This window comes from Crocuta crocuta, unplaced genomic scaffold (assembly GCF_008692635.1).
Source record: "Crocuta crocuta isolate KB4526 unplaced genomic scaffold, BGI_CrCroc_1.0 scaffold218, whole genome shotgun sequence".
Taxonomy (NCBI): Eukaryota; Metazoa; Chordata; class Mammalia; order Carnivora; family Hyaenidae; genus Crocuta; species Crocuta crocuta.
In genome coordinates, this window is record NW_027533170.1 from 3,205,612 (window position 1) to 3,216,726 (window position 11,115).

General features: G+C 35.4%; 1 pseudogene; it reads right to left on the minus strand.

Annotated features, from left to right (window-relative positions):
* Positions 1-7,021: 7,021 nt before the first annotated feature.
* LOC144216911 (U6 spliceosomal RNA) lies at positions 7,022-7,119 on the minus strand (annotated as a pseudogene).
* Between the last annotated feature and the right edge of the window lie 3,996 nt (positions 7,120-11,115).

Below are 11,115 nucleotides of genomic sequence, written 5' to 3' on the forward strand. Positions count from 1 at the left end.
ACTTATATATAGTGTATATGCACATATACTCATATATAAAGATAGAGCAAACAAAATTATGTAAAATGCTAATGACAGGTTCATGTTGGTGAAGGATATATGAGCATTCTGTGAACCACTTTTATTTTTACAAAGTTTTGTTATCTTGAAAATAATTTCCAAATCTAAAGTTAATTTAAAATATAATCTGACAGTCAACACTTCTTTTTCACAAACAAAAGCTGAGCAATAACAGATTTTGATTAGTCAAATTTTCTCCTCAAAGATATGAGCAGAACATAAGGATGGCTGAGATCAGAGACAAATCTATGTGTTCAGAAAATCTAAACAAACAAATTAAACAATGATGCTTGAAAAATGCTATATATTTAAGGTAATTGAAAAGAATTTTGGGAAATTCTGATTAATATTCTGATGGGAAATTTTGAAAGGCTATTCAAATTGTTGGAAGCTATTATGTAAACAGAGTAATCAGAGGATAATAGAGCAATTTCCAAAAATCACACATGTGTTTGTCAAAATGAAATAGTTTAACAGGGGACCTGGAAACTAGACTCCAGCAAATCTTTTAGATCCTTTTATATCCAAGAACAAAATTTGAAAGATGAAAAATCTAAGAGAAAAGTTAGGACATATAAACCAATATAAGAAACACCATATAAGAAATTTAACCTTCTTCAAATAACTTTTTCCAAAAGAGGAAACAAAGAAAATTAAGGTATGAGAGAGTGGAAGGGGACATTAAAGAAGTAACAGGAAAAATATGTTCCATATCTGGAAAAAAAAAGAAAAACAAAAAACAAACCTTTAACCTGGAAGACATTGACTGAATGATTAGCACAAAGTAGTGATTAAAAATCGCACCTAGAAATACCATGGTGAAGTTGTAGAACACAAAGAACAAATACTAAAAACTTCTGAGACAGAGAGGACAAAGAATAAACAGATATCAGACAAAGAACAGATAATCTCTACACATGGTATTAAATTAGCAAAAGATGTCAGAAGGCAATGTAGCAGTAACTTCAACATTTGAGGAGAAACAAACTTGAATTGCTTCACACCCAATTCATCAAACAAGAGCATGGCCTAATTATTTTCTCTTTTAACGATATATCTTTTTTAAAAATCAATCTAGAACACTCAATTTTGCAAAAATAAGAAAGAGAATTGAAGTAAGACTTCTTCAAGAGGCTTGGATAACCAGATCAGGAAGGAAAACAAATCCCAAGGGCATTTCCATGTATAAGTTTAAGAAAGTTTCACATCCAGAAAGATACTCTATTCTACAAAGCACAAAACTTCTTAATCAGTAACAAAATATACCAAATAAGTAGACATTCCAAGTAATTAAAAAAAAATGTACAGTGCATTTCTGGCCAAACTAAAGAAATCCACAAATATACAATATTAAGATGAAGAAGGAATTGTATGAATGATGAAAAACGCACAGTTGTGTAAACCAACACCACATTCAGTACACAAAACTCTTCCTTCATCCCCAAAATGTTCCCATATCCTTTCCATTTTTAGTCAACTACTTCATACCCTTAATAGCTATAATATATTGGTCTATTCTTTTATTTGAAAATTTTGCTTTTTACCATTATGCTAAGTAAAATAAGTCAAACAGAGAAATTATTTCACTTATACGTAAATTATTAAAAAATAATAGAAATAGATAAGTAAACACAGGAAAATCATAGAAAAAGAAATCAGGTTTCTGGTTATCAGAAGTGGGTGGTAGTGGGAGGGGAAGTTGGAGGAAGGTGGTCAAAAGGTAGAAACACGAGTTAAATGACAAATAAATAGGATATAATGTACAACATGATGACTATAGCTAATAGTGCTGTATGATGCATTGGAAATTGTTAAGAGAGTAGATCCTCACAAGGAAACTTTTTTCTCTTCTTTTTATTCTATCTCTGTAAGATGATATATTAACCTCTTATGGCAATCATTTCATACTATATAAAAATCAAACCATTGCACTATATGCCTTCAACTTATACAGTAATGTACATCAATTGTTTCTCAATAAAAGTGGATTATTTTTGGCCAACTCCTGAATGCTATATAAATTCAGTCACAGAATTATGCAAACTCTTGGGCCTTTCCTTAAGCATCATGTGAGATTTATGCATGTAAATATTCTTCCCATTGTTCCATAGTATGGATATAACACACTATTTGTCAATTCATTTGCCAGCTGAAGAACATTAAGGTTGTTTTATAATTTGAGTAATTTTGAACAAAGTTGCTATAAACATTTACATAAAGATTTTTTGAACCTAGATTTTCATTTCTCAAGTGATTAATGATGCTGAACATCTTCTTGTGTGCTTTTTGCCATTTGCACGACTTTGGTGAACTGTCTGTTAAAATACTTTGCCCATTTCCCATGGCACCTGGGTGACTCAGTAGGTTAAGCAACCAACTTTGGCTCAGGTCATGATCTTATGGTTTGTGAGTTCAAGCCCTGTGTCAGGCTCTGTGCAGACGGCTCAGAGCCTGGAGCTTGCTTCAGATTCTTGTGTCTCCCTCTGTTTCTGCCCCTCCTCCGCTCTTGTGTTATCTCTTTCTCTCTTAAAAAAATGAATAAACATTAAAAAAATAATAAAATGCTTTGCCCATTTCTACTAGGTTGTTCTCTTAATACTGAGTTTTGAGAGTTCTTTATCTATGCTAGATACAAGTCCTTGATCACACATATGATGTACAAGTATTTTCTCCTAGTGTTTAAATAATTTTCCTTTCTCTTAATGTATTCCAAAAAACAAAACTTATAATTTTATGAAATCCATTTAAAAAATTTTTTAGTATCCAATAATTGTCTAGCCTAAATCCAACAGATTTTTTTTCTATTTTTCTTCTAGAAATATTATAGTAGTACTTTTTACATTTAGATCTGTGATAAGTTTTAACTTAATTTCAGGATAAATTAGAAGGCATACATGAAAGTTCCTTCAAAGAAGAGACTGAGAATATTAAGAATTAGATGCTATTAGGGCTCCTGGGTAGCTCAGTGGGTTAAGTGTCCAACTCTTGATTTCAGCTCAGGTCATGATTTCACGATTTGAGATCAAACCCCATGTTGGGCTCTGTGCTCACAGCATAGAGCCTGCTTGGGATTTTCTCTCTCCTTCTTTCTCTCTTCCCCTCCCCTGTTCTAAATGAGTAAATGGATGGATGGATGGATGGATGGATGGATAGATAGATGATAGATAGATAGATAGATAGATAGATAGATAGATAGATAGATAGATATAGACAGACAGACAGACAGAGGTAGAGGATATAAGGGGCACTTGGGTGGCTCAGTTGGTTAAGAATCCGACTTCAGCTCATGTCATGATCACATGGTTTGTGGGTTTGAGCCCCACTCAGGCTCTGTGCTGACAGCTAGCTCAGAGCCTGGAGCCTGCTTCGGATTCTGTGTCTCCCTCTCTCTCTGACCCTCCCCTGCTCATGCTATCTCTTTCTCTCTCTCTCTCTCAGAAATAAAGAACATGGAGGAGGACACTTGTGGGGATGAGCACTGAGTGTTATGTGGAAACTAATTTGACAATAAACTATTAAAAAATAAATAAATAAATAAATAAATCTTGAATAAAACAAAAAAAAAAGAAATAAAGAACATTTAAAAATTTTAAGAAACAAGTTTAAAAAAGAGGATATTAAGCCATGAGTTTCATATGACTCTATGAAATAATTTGAGAGAATGAGAAGGGATCAGGAGAATGATTCATATTAAAGATTGTAAGAGGGCTGTATGAAAGAAGGAATCCACTTGTAAGTGGCCACCTTGGTGTCTTGTGTTTCTTGTGTTCATTGTGTAAACTATGGGATGAAGCATAGGTCCTGATGGTCTTCTGTAGACGACCCCATGTAAGGTGATAAGCTTTTAGATGTTCCTGAATCCACCTGTGTTACATCTCAAATCATGTCCCATGCTCTGCTTGAAGCCTCAGGATCTTGTCATTTCCTAACATAAGAGTTATAAAAATGGCTTGTTTCATTCTTTTGGTTATTTGCAAGATGGATGTTACTTTTATTACAAGAAACTACCTGCAGAAAAACCCTATATGGTAGAGATGGCAAAAGTAGATTCATCCAGGCTCCTTGTTCCTCAGTGATTACACTGAGTCATGGTCATATTCCACAACAGCACAGGTATTAAGGCTTTGGGGGGGGGGGGGAAGGTAGGGTGGATTTTGACCAGCTGATGATGAGGTATAAGAAATCTAACAAATAAATCCATCTTCCTTCATTCCCCAGGTCCAGAATAGTGCAACTACCATACAATGTAGTAGTTTCTTATGTAGATTTTCTGCAGATATTTCATGAGTCTGAACAATGAATCCTGAAGCTGCATCTAGTTTGGTAAATATCCCCATGCATTTGCTATCTGTCCTTCCCTGCCATACTTCTCTTTCTCCATCACCAGTGATTCTCTGGGATTGTATTCTCTAACACAGGGTTACTATGTCAGCATTTGCTTCATACTGTGTTTTCTAGAAATCAGGCTATAAATCAATGGGAGAAGGAAGCAAAGTGGGTATTTTCAACAGGAGTGAGGGAGTTCTATGGGAATCTTATTTAGACACTTACTATATGAGGCTTTTGATGGATCTAGACCCTCCAGAAACAGCCAATGACAGTGTGGTGAACAGATAGCATTTAAGTAAATATAGGATCAGAAAGTTCTTATGTAACCAAAGAGAGACATAGAGAGACATGAATGCATGATATACACCTTTCCAAAACAACAGATAACATTTAGGGAGAAAAATATTACAAAAAAGAGATGGGCCTGAGACTCATGTTACCCCAACGGGTTAGTTGAAATAAAAGTTCCCCCCAACAAAGAAGTAATGAGCATGACCAGAGTTATTATTTAAATTTTTGAAGTGGATTCATTGCTAATAGGCCAAGTCTTGTGAAAGAGGACAACAACAAAGTACAGCATATTTCTTGGAGGAGGAAAGTAGTTCTACACCCCTAGAAATCACCTCCAAGAAAAAATCTGGAAAGAGCACAAATATGTGGAGATTAAATATCATGCTACTAAACAATGAATGGGTCAACCAAGAAATCAAATAAAAAATTAAAAATTACATGGAAACAAGTGAAAATAAAAACATGACAGTACAAAACCTTTGAGATGCAGCAAAATGAGGGAAGTTTATAGCAATGCAGACCTGCCTGAAGAATCAAGAAAAATCTCAAATAAACATCCTAATCTTGCACCTAGAGGAGCTAGAACAAGAACAACAAACAAAACCCAAATCAAACAAAAGGAAATAATAAGTATTAGAGCAGAAATAAATGATATAGTAAATAAAAAAGCCCAAAGAGCAGATCAATGAAATCAGGGGCTGGGGCTTTGAAAAATTCAACAAAATTGATAAACTACTAGCCAGACTCATTTAAAAAAAGGACACAATAAAAAAAAAAATCACTAACAACAATGAAAGAGGGGAAATAACAACCAACACCACTGAAATGCAAACAGCCATAAGATAATATTATGAAAATCTATATGCCCACAAATTAGACAATTTAAAATAAATAGATTAACTCCTGGAAACATATAGCCTATGAACTCTAATGCAGGGAAAAAAAATAGGAATTTTGAACTTACTATTTACCAACAATTAAATTGAATCAGTAATCAAAAATCTCACCCCTGGTTCAGGACCAGACAGTTTCACAGGTGAATTTCACCAAACATTTAAAAAAGAGTTAATGCCTATTATTCTCAGACTATTCCAAAAAATAGAATAGAAAAGGACAAAAAACTTCCAAATTCATTCTATGAGGCCAGTATCACCCTCATACCAAAACTATATAAAGACACCACACAATAAAAGAAAAATAAAGACCAATATTTCTCATGAACATAGATCCAAAATTTTTCAACAAAATATTAGCAAACTGAATCCAACAATACACTAAAAAAATCATACACCACAATCAAGTGTGGTTTATCCATAGAATGTGAGTGTGGTCCAATATTCACAAAACAATAAACATGATACATCAAATCAATAAAAGAAAGGATAAGTATTGTATGATCATTTCAGCAGATGCAGAAAAAGCATTTGATGAAGTACAATACCATGTATGATAAAAACTCTCTGCAAAGTAGTTCTAGTGGAAATATACCTCAACATAATAAAGAAGGCCTTACATGAAAGACCCACAGCAAATATGATACTCAATGGAGAAAACCCAAGAGCTTGTCCTCTAATGCCAGGAGCAGGAAAGGAGGTCCACTCTTACCACCATTATTCAACATAGTATTCAACATCCTATCCACAGCAATTAGACAACATAAAGAAATAAAAGGCATCCAAACTAGTAAGAAAGAAGTAAAACTCTATTTGCAGATGACATGATCCTACATATAGACAACACTAAAGATTCCAACAGAAAACAACTAGAACTGATAAATGAATTCAGCAAAGTCACAGGATACAAAATCAACATACAGAAATTGATTGCATTCCTATACACTAATAATGAAACAGCAGAAAGAGAAATTAAGAAATCAATCCCATTTACAAATGCACCCAAAACAATAAAATATCCAGGAATAAACTTAACAAAGGAGGCGAAGACCTGTACTCTGAAAACTATAAAACACCGATGAAAAAAAATTGAAGAGGACACAAAGAAATGGAAAGACATCCCACACTCATGGATTAGAAGAACAAATATTATTAAAATGCCAATACTACCCAAGACAGTCCACACATTAAATTCAATCCCTTTCTAAATACCAAGAGCATTTTTCATAGAAATGTAGCAAATATTCCTAAAATTTGTATGGAACTACAAAAAGCCTCAAACACCAAAGAAATCTTGAAAAAAATTGGAGGTATCACAATTCCAGATTTCAAGTCATATTACAAAGCAGTAATAATTAAAACTGTATGCTATTGGCATAAAATTTAGACACATAGACCAATGGAATAAAACAGCAAATCTAGAAATAAATTCACAATTATATGGTTAATTAATCTTTGAGAGTCTCTTCATGTCATCCTTGAGCAGGGGCCATGCTTATATTCTCTTACATTCCAATTCTAGTGTATGTGCTGCTGAAGTCAGCACATCTTTGGTAGTCCCTTCAACAAATGGTGCTGGGAAAACGGGACAGCTATATGAAAAAGAATGAACTTGGGCCACTCTCTTTTTCCATACATAAAAGTAAACTCAAAGTGGTGACCTGAAACCATTAAAACCCTTGAAAAGAGAATAGGCAGTAATTTTCTGGTGTCTGTCACAGCAACATTTTTCCAGATATGTCTCCTGAGGCATAGGAAATAAAAATGAAAAATGAACTACAGGGACTACATCAAAATAAAAAGCTTCTATATAGCAAAGGAAACAATAAACAAAACTAAAAGGCAACCTATGGAATGGAAGAAGATAATTGCAAATGACGTATCTGATAAAAGGTTACTATCCAAAATATATAAGGTAATGATTCAACTCAACACCCAAGAAACAATCCAATTAAAAAATGGGCAGAAGACATGATCAGACATTTCCCCGTAGAAGACATGCATGTGGCCAACAGACATGAAAGATGCTCAACATCACTCGTGAACAGGGAAATGCAAACCAAAACTACAATGAGATGTCATCTCACACCTATCAGAATGGCTAAAATCAAAAGCACAAGAAACAAAGGTTGGTGAGGATGTGGAGAAAAGAACACATGTGCACTGATGGTGGGAATGGAAACTGGTGCAGCCTCTCTGGAACAGTATGGAGTTTCCTCAAAAAATTGAAAATAGAACAACATCATGATCTAGTATTCCCAGTACTGGATATTTACTCCAAAAATACAAAAACACTACTTCAGAGGGATACATACACCCCTATGTTTATTGCAGCATTATGTATAATTATGTAAAGAGCCCAAGTGTCCACTGACTGATGAATGGATAAAGAAGATGTGGTATATATACAATGAAATATTATTCATCCACAAAAATAATGAAATCTTGCCATTTATAACAACATGGATGGAGCTAGAGAGAATAATTTTAAGAAAGTAAGTCCATCACAGAAAGACAAATACTGTATGATTTTGCTTTCATGTGGAATTTAAGAAATAAAACAAACAAGTAAAGGAACAAAAGAAGAGAGAGAGAGAAAGAGACAAACCAAGAAACAGTTTCTTAACTACAGAGAACAAACTGATGATTAACAGAGGGGAGGTGGGTGGCGGATGGGTGAAATAGGTGATGGGGATTTAATAGTACACTTATCAACGATGAAAACAAGAATAAGGAAAGAAAGAAAAGTAATTATAAGATACATTTACTTAAAACTAATAATTCTAGTGGGTCATGTGGGTGCTTCAGTCAATGACTAACTCTTGATTTTGGCTCAGGTCATGATCTCTAAGTCATGACATTGAGCCCTGAGTCAAGCTCCACCCTGAGCATGGAGACTTCTTGAAACTCTCTCCCTCCCTCTCCCTTTGCCCCTCCTCATCTTGCGCATGCAGAACACATGTACACTGTTTAAAAAATATAAATAAAAACTTAAAATTAATATGTTTCCAAAGATACCTGATAAATATTTTATTGGGGGGATTTGGCCTTTATTTGGACTCATTAACACACATACAAAAATGATTTCTAATGCTAAAAAAGCTTGACACACAATTAACCTTATATTTCTGGAACTGTATTAGACTAGTAAAATTGTGATATATATCCTATATTAATTTTCTATTTCTGTGAACAAATTACATCTCTTTCAGCACTTTAGTAGAATACCTACATACTAGCTCACAGTTCAGGAGGTCATGAGTCTGGGCTTGAGGCAGACTTATTGCTCAGGGTCGTATAGGTGAAAATCAAGTGTCAGCTGATTTGTGTTCCTTCATGGAAGCTCTGGGAAAGAATCTGGTTCACAATTCATTGACATTGTTGGCAGAATCAGTTTCTTAGGGTTTGAGCTTGAGGTCCCATTTTCTCACTGGTTTTTGGCTGGGGCTGCTGTCAGATTATAAATGGTACTTGCACTCCTTGCCACCTGCTTCCTGCTCCAGCCCACATGTTGAAACAGAATCTACCTTCACAAACCTCATCCCTGGAGTGATAAAGCCATATTTACAGGGTGCACCCACACTCAAGGTGGAAGAAACTATGCATCACTGGCGATCCTCTCATGATGTGACCTACTACAGTGAGTCACATAGGCAGGGTGTGGGAACAAAAGAATTATTTATTTAAGTTAAATTAGAGAGAAGTTCATTCAATGCTTTCTTCATACTCTGTTAGAACGCTAGGCTTGAAAGGTTCCATTGCTGTGGGTCATAGTGGAGGCTTAAACTCATTGCTCTTATCATTCAGGGGAGAAGACAGGGCTCACATAAAAAGGAAGCTAAAGATAATTCACATAGAAGATTCACATAGACCGAATTAGGAGAACACAAATCATTGTCTTCTGGGTTTACTCTCTCTTCCTGATTCTTTCAATTCTCTTTCTCGGCAGTCTTTTGAGGCCCTGAGTCTGGCTTCCTGGGCTGCAACATCTCCTTCGAAAAGATTTGTCTTTTACAGAATCATCTACAACTAACTAAATGGTAATTAGCTAATCACTAAAACCCGGTTAAGGAGAGATTATGAAGATGCATCTTATATGCCTGCCAAAATAAATGTGTTTTAATAGAAGCCTTTAACAACTTAATCAGGACACACTAATTTCTTGTAACGGTAATGGTGATGATGGAACTGGTGGTGTTCTACGTAGATTGGAACCGGATTTACTAAATAAGCTGGACTCAGCGTGATGCAGGAAGGAAGCAACATAATTATTTTTTACAACTGCTATTTTTAATCAGCTCTGTGGGGCATACCTTTCCTCCAAAAATGAAATGTAAGACAATCTCATTACTTTTTTTGACGTCCTCAAATGATATATTAATGGTCTCTATTTTTGAAGTAACAAAAATTCTTCCAGTCCTGTATATAACAACCTCAAACTATTTTTAATTTTAAAACTTCTCTTTTGAGCTATCAGACAATTGTTGGTTGATTCCTGTTCTAGTTATTCATTGCTGCATAACATTTATTTTTTATTACAATTTTTTTGTTCATTTATTTTTGAGAGACAGAAAGAGACAGAGCATGAGTAGGGGAGGAGCATTGAGAGTGGGGGACACAGAATCCAAAGCAGGCTTCAGGATCCAAGCCCTCAGCACAGAGCCTGATGTGGGGCTCAAACTCATGAACCGTAAGATCATGACCTGAGCCTAAGACTGAGCCACCCAGGAACCTCACTGCATAACTATTTTAAAACTGATCTAGGGGTGCCTGCGTGGCTCAGTCGGTTAAGCGCCTGACTTCGGCTCAGGTCATGACCTCGTGGTTAGTGAGTTCGAGCCCCTCGAACAGCTTTGTGCTGACAGCCAGCTCAGAGCCTGGAACAGGTTTCAGATTCTGTGTCTCCCTCTCTCTCTGACCCTCCTCTGATCATGCTGCCTCTCTCTCTCTCTCTCTCAGAAATAAATGAAACATTTTAAAAATTTAAAAAAAAACAGATCTAAATCAAATATTTTATTTTTCTCACTACTTTATGGATCAGGAATTTGGAAAGGACTTGGCTGTGCAATATTCACTTGGGTTTTTTCATGTTATTGTGTCACATTCAGCAGAATTGAAGTCTTCTGAAGGCTCAAATGGCTGGCTGGCTAAGATGTTTCATTCATGTGACTGGAAATTAATTCTGGCTACTTACAGTGTGCCCAGCTATGACTATTATAAAGGGTGCCTATATGTGGCTATTCCTTATGGCCTGAAGAAACAACTGAAAAAACAATTGTTTGGTGTTCAGGGACCCCCCAAAAATTGAAAAGAAAGCTGAAAGCTGTATTGCATTTATAACTTCAGCTAGAAAATCATATAACTTTGCCTCTTCCAAACTCTTCTCATCAAAGGACTCAGTCATAAGCCTTTCAAATTCAAAAGGAGGGATGGGGGCATTAAGCATCCAACTCTTTTTTTTTTAATAGTTTATTGTCAAATTAGTTTCCACCTAACACTCAGTGCTCATCCCCACAAGTGTCCTCCTACATGCCCATCCCCC